The sequence below is a fragment of the Scylla paramamosain genome, chromosome 4 (genome assembly GCF_035594125.1).
Source record: "Scylla paramamosain isolate STU-SP2022 chromosome 4, ASM3559412v1, whole genome shotgun sequence".
Classification (NCBI taxonomy): Eukaryota; Metazoa; Arthropoda; class Malacostraca; order Decapoda; family Portunidae; genus Scylla; species Scylla paramamosain.
This window is the reverse complement of record NC_087154.1, coordinates 31,948,891-31,959,526: the sequence shown is the minus strand read 5'-3', so window position 1 is coordinate 31,959,526 and position 10,636 is coordinate 31,948,891. Positions and strand designations below refer to the sequence as shown.

Sequence of the window (10,636 nt, the reverse complement as noted above, 5' to 3'; positions counted from 1 at the left end):
AGAGAGAGAGAGAGAGAGAGAGAGAGAGAGAGAGAGAGAGAGAGAGAGAGAGAGAGAGAGAGAGAGAGAGAGAGAGAGAGAGAGAGAGAGAGAGTACAAATCCTTAATTCCCCTATATACTACTACAATATATCTTGCTACAGCATTTCAAGGTGCGCCAAACGGGTCCTCCAGTAACCTGAATACCCTTGGGTACAACAGACACAGGTAGGTACACATGTAACTATTTCATCTGCATACTACAGAGAGAAAGAGTTATGTGGTTTAGATAACGTCAAGATTAATCATTAGTTCTTAAGACACTGGCCACCGCCATTATTATTACCCTGGCATGACAAATTAAACCAATAAGTCAGGAGTAAAGCAAGGCAAGTTTTTTTTCTTCTTTTTTATTATTGTTGGCGAAAGAATGACAAATTCAAGCAATAATTTAAAACAACACAGGTAAGATGACTTTATCGCAAGGTGGCTGCAAAGGTGCTTAATAAACTGCTTTCTTATTCCATCACTCAAAACAACTGTGGACAAATTAACGGCTCAAAACTATAATGAAAATATCTGACTCTTAATGCCGTTCCAAAAGATGTATAATGGTGAAAGAAAAATAAATTAAATAGATAAAAAAAATAAACAAATAAATAAATAAATAAATAAATAAGTAAATAAGCAAAAATAAATAGATGGATAGACAGACAGACATAGATAGATAGATAAACAGATAAACAGATACAGAGACTGACTGATTGACTGATGGATTGGTTGATTGATAGATAGATAGGTAACTAATAGGTAGTAGGAGTAGTAGTAGTAGTAGTAGTAGTAGTAGTAGTAGTAGTAGTAGTAGTAGTAGTAGTAGTAGTAGTAGTAGTAGTAGTAGTAGTAACAATATGTGTACTGCACTGCATATATATATATATATATATATATATATATATATATATATATATATATATATATATATATATATATATATATATATATATATATATATATATATATATATATATATATATATAAGTAATGATGTCGTTAAACTATTCAGGATTACACGAATCTCTTAAAAGCATCAGTAATAAAGAGTGAAGGTATGAACTCTTACCGTAATACAGCAATGAACTATGCAAAAAGTACGGGAATGATGTAACCTGTCCCCGCCTTAATACCATGGCGAGTTCTGGGAAGAGTATACATGTACAGTGATGCAATCTGTTCCCGAGTCTTAATAGCATCAGGAGTTCTGAGAAGAAAACAAAGTAATGCTCTAGTCTTATTACTATTATGACTTCTGAGGAAAGCCTAAGGGACGGCGTACTGATCTTTTCTTAATAATACGATAAACTCTAAAAGAAGGACAGTAATGACCTGTTATTTTTTTTACTTTGAATTATCACCAGTTCAAGGATGCCCAAAAATAATGAATAAATGAATGAATGAATAAATAAACACCATACGTTTGAGGTAGAAGATAGTAAAAGCTAACTATTTTTGTCTTAACAAGTAGTACAGTGCCATGAATTCCAAGAAGATAATATTGATATATTATTCATGTCCTAGGTAATAATGTCAGTTGTATTTTGGAAAGAGGATAGCAATGATCAGTAATACTCTTTCTTGATTTAATGGAAGCAAGATTTCTGGGAAGAGAACAGAGATGAAAACAATAATTACTTGCTATCACTGCTTTTATATCATGAGTTCTATGAATGGAGTGAAGTGATGCAGTCTGTTACTGAGCTTTCTTGTAAATGGTAATGAAGGCACTAAAATGTGTATAATACCTAACAATATTAATTTATTAGAAACCAGTAAAGTGAATGACAAACATAGTATTAATATCTGCCACAACAGCACAAGTAATAATAAAATAAACTACGTAAAATGAACCACTTGCGGCATCATCCAGTGAAGTGAAGTTATCCGTATTAGTGCAGTCAGTTGCAGGGGAAATATAATGCTCAGGTTCCAATACAATTTAAGTAGACTGTTAGAAAGGGAGGAGAATATGACCTGAAATTAAATTAAACAATGAAAGGATATTTTGTGGTTAAAAACAATAGGAAATAACAGAGAAGCAGTAATAATTATGTTCGCATGTGGCTCATTTCATAAGTAACCCTTTAATTACAAAACTAATTAAAAATCACCAATTCCTAGACTACACTTTCAAAATAAGATTTCCACTAAATTCAACACAATAAAAACGTTCACGTGAAAAATATCTGAATAAAATTTCATTTCGATAACTTTATTTTATACACGAATTTAAAAGCGAGCACAACCGTTCCCTATTTCCCCATAACGTAGGAAATATTCACAGGAGACAATCCAACTGCACACCAAATAGCCTCTCTCTCTCTCTCTCTCTCTCTCTCTCTCTCTCTCTCTCTCTCTCTCTCTCTCTCTCTCTCTCTCTCTCTCTCTCTCTTTGCTTACACGTACAATTCAATGAAAGCGTAATCCATGAATGCCAAACTCATTTCCCAAACGATTCAAACCTTTATCTCCGCGATTCTATTCCAGAAAGAAAAACTTGGAGGTGGCAGAAGCGAAGTTGTGAGTGCGGTGGTGTATGAGGGCAGGAACAGGGAAGGGGAGGGAGAAGAGGAGAGTAAGAGGAATGGAGGAAGAAGCGGGAAAAAAAAAAAAAAAAAAGGAAAGGACGGAGTGGAGGACACGGAGAAGAGATGGAAAACGTGATAGGCGCCTGGGTGAGGAAGAGAATGGAAAGGGAAGATAAGGAAGAGGGGAGGTAAAAGGCATAAAGAACGAGAGGGAAAGAAAAATGTGGTAAAAGATGGAACGTCATGAAAGACGAGAAAATTATAAAGGAAAGATGATGAAGAAGGAAAGAGAATGTAAGGGAGAGAAGGAAAAGGAAGAGAGAAGGTAAAGGGAGGCAAAGGAGAGGAAGGCAAGGGTCGTTGTTATTAAGCGCGACTTGCAGGTTCTCTTTGTTAGATTAACGCAATTTGTTCCTGAATGTTTCCTCAAATTACATTAACACCGGTGAAGCCTGCTAGCTGGTTTCCAGAGACCATTTAATACTGCCATGAGGGTTGACACAGGCTGTTGCTGTTCATTTACCTTTATATACTTCGGTATTGTCTGCTATGTATTTTGTAATATTATACCTAAAAAAAATTATACGTTCAACAAGGGAGCGACATTAAGAATATATGAATAAGCATATTAGCTGATAAAACATGAATATATGAATACACTAATGTAACAATATAATCAATAGAAGAAAATTACTGAAACTTATCAGTTGGAGAATTAGGATAAGTTGTTTGTTTGTTTATAAGTAAAACAAAATTGCAAAAGCAGCAGTAGTTAACTAATTTTCCACCGTTAGGCTACAGCAGCGCTAGAGATATATCAGTAAAGCAAAGGAACATAATGCAGGATCACTTCAATATAACAATAAAAAAAAGTTACTGAAAGAAAATATACTACAATGCAGGCCTGTCTTGGCGAAAATTATGCTACAAAACTAACAGACATCAATAAGCACTTCGTCCCAGCAACAAACATAACTAGAAATTTCAGTATATAGTTATATAGTTTTTAAGGGATAAAACGTTAAAATTATGAATCTCAAATGTGTAATTCTGACAAGCTTAACCTGTTTTACATTTTTTTTTTTTTTCTAATATGTTTTGCCTTCACCTGCAGTCGATTTCTTCTCAGCCACATGCTGCGTTAGTAACGCGTAGTTCTAAGTAAATTAACATTTTTTTTTTTATGTTCACCAATGCTTCAAGCATCATAATTATCGTGCCGTGAACTAACATAATGAATATGCAAAACAACTCCACCACCTGCAGCCAGGGGACGGGGTGTTGAGAAATAGGTTATTATGATGACTTTTAATTTTTTTAACGAATGTAAATCAGATAAAGAAAATCAACTAGCATAAAAGGATCTACCTGTATTCTAGCAATCTAGGAAAGATAACATGACAAATTTCAAGTTTTCTAATATCTTGAGAAAGTTGATTTCTTGTAGCCCTGAGACATAACTCTAATATATTACGTCACAAGGATGAATATGTTGTTCCCAATAAATAAATACATAGAAAAAAAAAAAAAAAAGGAGAGCATAGGCTAGTTCTAATATTTCTAAAGCTATTTTCTTTTCATAAATTCATATTCCTTACGCTAATACTTAACCTATACACATGCATATTGATCCGTTATAATTCTAGCACCAACGAGTGATCACCCGCATGAACCTGGTGCCCTAACCAACCTCATAGCAATAGAATAGTAATAAAGCTAGGCGTGGAGGAAGTAACGACGTGTGGCGGGGCCTGCCATCTTGGTTAGGATCATAGGCAGGGATACAATATTACTACAGTTTCTTATTTCAGTATTTCCTTCGTTAATTCGTCAACCCATACATCAGGGAAGGACGAAGGGTAGCTGGCATAACACGAAACATGGTGCAAGTGAAGATCAATAAAGGAGACTATTGAAAATTACTAAAATGAGGCCGCCCAGCCTAAGCCGCCAGCCATGATTGCCTGAGTCTGGGCTATCTTGTTATTTCTTCGTTTATTCTCACAAAACTAACCTTATTACCCATTACCCATCCTCCCTATCTTACCATGCAAAGAGAATTTCATGTAACACTCACCGAGATACCAGCACAGCGACGTCGGGGGATCCACAAGGGAAAAATAAATATCACGTAAACTCAACACGACACCACAACGCTGATATTTATCCCGGTCAGCTGTCCTCCCGTCACCCTCCCGCGAAGTAGACTATCTTGCTCTCTGTATTTTTTGCGCAGATTTAGTATTTATATTATAGCAACGGAAAAAATGCCTTAGTAGGTAATATTTATTGTCTGAAGTATTTATTGCTACTAAAATGTCCGTATTTTGTTTTGTTTTGTTTTTCTATTCTAAAGTACTAAAGTAGGCACTCCGCAATAGAAAGTAGTGCGGAGACGTGACATGATAATATTGATAATTAACGTATACCTTTAGTCTGTCCTTTAATATGACTCGAACTCTGCAATCAATGGCAGCGTAGTACTTACAGAAATACTTGTAATTTTGAAGCATGAATCAACTAGCATACCTTCACACACACACACACACACACACACACCATATTTCCGAAGGGGCTGTAAATTCTGGGGTACAGAGAGAGCACACAGCAAAGGCGAGGGGTCACTTGTGGATAAGGAAAAAATAATATTGGTATTACCTTTTATGCTATGATATATTCTGCTTTAACTATGCTAAATTTACCTGCTGCTGCTGGGACATTTACTATCTCTACTTTAATCAAAGATACACAGCCCATGTCTTTTGTTGTACCTTGCGTACCCAGTACACTTCCTGTCCACACGTTACAGTAGTAGTAGTTGTAGTTGTAGTAGTAGTAGTAGTAGTAGTAGTAGTAGTAGTAGTAGTAGTAGAGGAGGAGGTAGTAATCGTAACATTAATAATAAAAGCACCATAGCTCCCTGCTAATTATATATATATATATATATATATATATATATATATATATATATATATATATATATATATATATATATATATATATATATACTCGTATATATATATATATATATATATATATATATATATATATATATATATATATATATATATATATATATATATATATATATATATATATATATATATATATATATATATATATATATATATATATATATATTATTATTATTATTATTATTATTATTATTATTATTATTATTAAACTGACGAGAACAAAAATCAGGAACTTGATATCAAAGTAGGAAGTAATCACTCAAACCTTCCTTCGTTACATTAGAGACAACACACCTTACAAAAGCTCCCAGTCCCCTAGCAAAGAGCCAGTTTACCAGCATCCTGAGAACAGCTTGGTAATATACAGCACTGAGACCACCACACCACCACACACCACACCCACCACCTACCTGCTTTCGTCGCCCTCGCTTATTATTGAAATTTAAACGAGTTACTTGATTTCCAGCGTCAGACAGGTAAGCTTGTTATTCTTGTTTTTGCTCGTGGTCTTCTTCCTCCTATTTTTTGTGCTGCTACATCTCTTCTTATTCTTATTCTTGTGTCTTCTGTCGTTGGTATTGTTTCTTACTTTCTTGCTCCCGTTTTTATGTTCCTAGTCTTCTTCATTTTTTTTTTTTCTCTCTCTCTCTCAATTAATTAATCTGACTGATTATAACTATTCTCGTTGACAGTGACGTTTGCGGTTAATAAGCATATTCACATTTATTATTTCATAACATTCGATAATTTATTAGATGATTGCTTGCTTTCACATTATACTTAAGCTCCGCTGACAGGAAAATATTAAAGTTTGATGCTGCAGTGAGCAAAAATTAATTTACCTTCTCTTCAACTTTAATCTGTCTCTAAATTATAAGTATTGAGAGAGCCGTACAGTTGTTAAAGTATATTTGATAAAAAACAAACAAATCTTGTCATCGACATGAGTTCAGTTCATAAATTTACTCATCATATTTACTTCTTTTTTTTATCTTACTTATTATACTACACGTATGTATATAATTTTTCTTAGTGAAGTATTTGTGGCCATTGATCTAAGCCTGTAGACAAAGCGTTAGATTTTTTCTTCTTAAGTGAGTGAAAAAAAAAAAAAATGGTTGGGCTACTAGGAGAGGAGAAAACTAACGGAGCAACAACCTTTTACTTTGCGAATTTAAGTCGGCAGAGAAAGGTATCCTGTATGGCAGTGACTGCGTAGCTGGAAAAGGAAGTGCAGAAGTGCCTTCATTTATTTCAGTGTCGGGGGAAGGGATGACAATGCAGGTGTCGCGGTGCTTTCAAGGACCCAACAAATGTGGGGAATCGAAGTAAGCTGTGTGAACGTCCCGAGAGTCTTTTCCATAATTTCATGTTGCAAAGAGTTTGTAGATAATCTGTTGTGGTTGTTTCGTGGTAAAGTTTAACTTGAAATACCTTAATGATGTGAAGTTTTGTTTTATTTCATGCAACTTCATTGTGGAAAAGGTCAACAGATTTTTAAAAATCTTAATCAAAGCACCACAACAACAAAAATATCAGCCCTAGCATCAGCAGGGAGTAGCATGAACAGCAGCAGCAACAGCAATAATAGCAACAACAACAACAACAACAACGACAACAACAACAGTAGCAGCATCTGCAGTTGCAGCAGTAAGCTAAATAAATTTGTATTTTGGTGTCTAAACCTACTTGAATAATTTCGCTTTTCATAGTACATTACAGTATTACACACTGGAAACATGAAATAATTGAGAATAATCATTGTAAACTAAATGGAAAAACGAATTATCATCTTTTTTTTTTTCCTGCAGAAGTACTCGTACATACGTACATTGAGGACGCATTATCATCATCATCATCATCATCGTCATCATCATCTTTATCATCATCATCAACTGTAAGGCTAAGTTTGATTGGAGTCATTCACAAAGAAACGACACTCTAGACTATATAGTTATTCATAATTTTTTGTTACTCATTTCTCAACAATATAGCATGATACCCGATGAGTAATATACTGGAAACCAATCATGTAACTTTGCACTACTTCGTGTTGCGGAGTACTTGAGTCTAGAAAATTACATCTGAAAACATACAGGATGGAATAAAGACAAACAATTAAGTGCCAATGACAAACAATAAAGTAATAATAAATACAACACAATATTCTAAGATGAAATTATTACGTTAATATCTCATGAATATTGTAATTACAAAGACTGTACACAAGACAAGACGGTCCTTTGCGCGGAGTGACAGCTCTGCGCGGCTGCGGGTGTTTGTGTGCTCAGTGATGTGTGTCGTGTTCATGGGTTATTTAAAGAAGAATTCCCCTTCCTGGATTTCCTGACGTCCCTATGTCAGAATCTTGTTAAGTGTTGTATAAAAGTTAATGTGCATGATATAAAAAGGCGGATGACTGCTGGGTGACGCCCTGATGAGGCTTTTGTAATGGGAGTAAGGGGAAGGAATATTGTAGCCCATGGGACAGGTGACTGGGCTGTCTTTTAACCATTTCTTGTTTTCTTCATTATTCTCATTAAGTATTACTAGCATTTTATCTTGAGTTCTAGCAGTTGTCTTTCGTTCCATTTTGATATAATAGACTACTGAATTAACGGAGGAAACAGTTATATAAAGAAGTAGGCTATTACTACGTACAGGACTCCCGTCTGTCACGGCCATTATTATCTATTATCCTGTCACTTTATAACAGCCTCAAAGAAATTTCTTCCGCCAAAACATGTAAATGATCAATTGTTATTAATGTCTCGGTTACATTGTACATGTTCAAGAATTAAATATCAACACCGATTATGTGAAATTCAGAACAAAGTTATATAAGCAGGATTCTTTGCGGTGGTAATTATCTAGTCCTTTCATGGCCTTATTGCAGATCTGTTCGCTTCCATTCTTTCGCGTATACTTTTAGATACACCTAAAACGTAAATATAAAGTGTGGAAAAATGGTTAGGTTTGTTAATGTTAGGTTAGATTAGGTTAGTCGCCGTAGACTTTTATATAAAACATTACCTAACTTACCCTAGCCTAAGCGTGGGGGCCTTCGCCCTCCCCTGGACCTCCCTAACCTAGCATTACCTAACCTAACATAACCTGACTTAACCATGGGAAGCTTTTCCTCCACCCCAAGACCCCCAATAAGGACGGGGACACCTCTCCCTCACATTATGTTTACGTTTTAGGTGTATCTTAAGGTATATGCAAAATAATGGAAGGAAATAGACCAGTAATAAGGCTGGGAAAGGACTCTAGAAAATTACATTGAAATTATCAAAGCTTTCTTACTTTTATCTCTTTATTCATTCATTTTAAGATTGCTAGTGAACAAAAATTACTTGGTCACTATTACAGTGTAATATGCGAGTGGTTCCTTAAAAAAAATTACATAAAATCAGCCTTATTTCTCAAGATAGAAAATTAAAACGGGAACGTTCATCGCTGGCTGGATTACAAATTATTTATCTTCCGCCAATTACTTACCTTTCTTGTATTTACATACGTGAAGGGTTTTAGAGTAACAATAATAACTGATGCCTCAACACAGCGTTCCTGGCTGCGGGTGGTGGCGTTGTTTTGCATATTCATTATAGTCATCATGTTCTGTTCACGGCACGGTAATTAGGCTACTTGCTGGTTTGCCGAACATTTATGTAGCTTCATATATATATATATATATATATATATATATATATATATATATATATATATATATATATATATATATATATATATATATATATATATATATATATATACACACGCACACACTCTCAACTCTTCAACGTGATATTAAGAAAATTGTGTTGCCATAATGAATGCAAATGTACAAAGTTAAATTATAATCTAGAGCAACACAACACAAAACAATCATGGAGTGCCTCTAAAGTAAAGCAGCGTTCACACTTGTCAGAACTGCATGATTAAAACTCTGGGTAAATTATGCCTTTTGAAACTAGCGTAACTTAAACTGAAAACTTTTGTTACATCCATCAGTATAAATAAAAATCTATTGATGTTTAATATTATAATATATCTTCGACATGATAGGCAACCACCACTCTTCCCTCCGCCGCCGCCGCCATGAACACAGGGAAAAAAGGCACGGTAAAAATGACATCGATAAAAATGACACGGGTAAACCTAACATTACCTGATCGATACCATAACATGCCGTAACACCGTCATTTCTTTGCCGTATTCTTTTTATTCGTGAACTTTTATTTTTAATTAAATTAAATTAATTTAATTTAATTTAATTTAATTAATTATTTAATTTATGTGAACTTTTCCGATGACATTGTTTCCCGTGCCATTTTTGGGAAAGCATTTATTCATATACGATTTTTCTGGCGCTACTTTTTCTCGACGAGCAGCAGCAATAACAGTTAACTAAACCAACAAACACACTCTGTCAGGCTATTTAGTTGCATCAGTCTGAAAAACTTACGTTGATTTAAGCTTTTACAAGATTAATATTATGAATGTACGTATCATTACGTATCTTTATTATTAGTTTTAACAAGGGTGTGGTATATTCAGTTGCATGGGAGACAAAAACACTCCATGATATTAGTTTCATAAGGCAACGATATATTCAGTTGCATCAGTGCCAAAAAAAAACATACTTTGATATTAGTTTTTACAGTAAATTATGACACTGGACTCGGTTGATAACATTTAACCACGTAAAACATTTGCAGGGAAAACAACAAACCACTGCTCTCATTGAAATATTAAATCACGGGGAATAAAATAAAAAGATATTTTCCTCTCCTTCCCCCTCCATCCCCCAGCATACACACACACACACACACACACACACACACACACACACACACACACACACACACACACACACACACACACACACACACACAATGCCGAATGCTGAAAAAAAAAATCTAGTTCTCTTGTCTGTTCAAGGGGAACGCTGACTTCCGCCTTTTAGCCACACCTGGGATGTGTGTGTGTGTGTGTGTGTGTGTGTGTGTGTGTGTGTGTGTGTGTGTGTGTGTGTGTGCACCCTCACGCCACGCACACACTTGCCTCTCCAGTGCTGAATTCCCGGTCGGCAGCCGA

General features: G+C 34.9%; 1 protein-coding gene and 1 long non-coding RNA gene across 8 annotated transcripts in view; one reads left to right on the top strand and one right to left on the bottom strand.

Moving 5' to 3' along the window:
* LOC135100010 (uncharacterized) overlaps positions 1-4,754 on the bottom strand; it is a 315,016-nt gene extending 310,262 nt beyond the window's left edge. For all 7 annotated transcript variants that reach the window (XR_010268481.1, XM_064002831.1, XM_064002834.1 and 4 more), the window contains exon 1: positions 4,639-4,754. The gene's annotated coding sequence lies outside the window, so the exon portion shown is untranslated. The remainder of the gene's footprint in view (positions 1-4,638) is intronic.
* A 3,027-nt stretch (positions 4,755-7,781) lies between these two features.
* The window catches only part of LOC135097479 (uncharacterized), a 143,602-nt gene continuing 140,747 nt past the window's right edge, over positions 7,782-10,636 (top strand). Inside the window, exon 1 of the long non-coding RNA XR_010265737.1 lies at positions 7,782-7,895. This is a non-coding gene — a long non-coding RNA (uncharacterized LOC135097479). The remainder of the gene's footprint in view (positions 7,896-10,636) is intronic.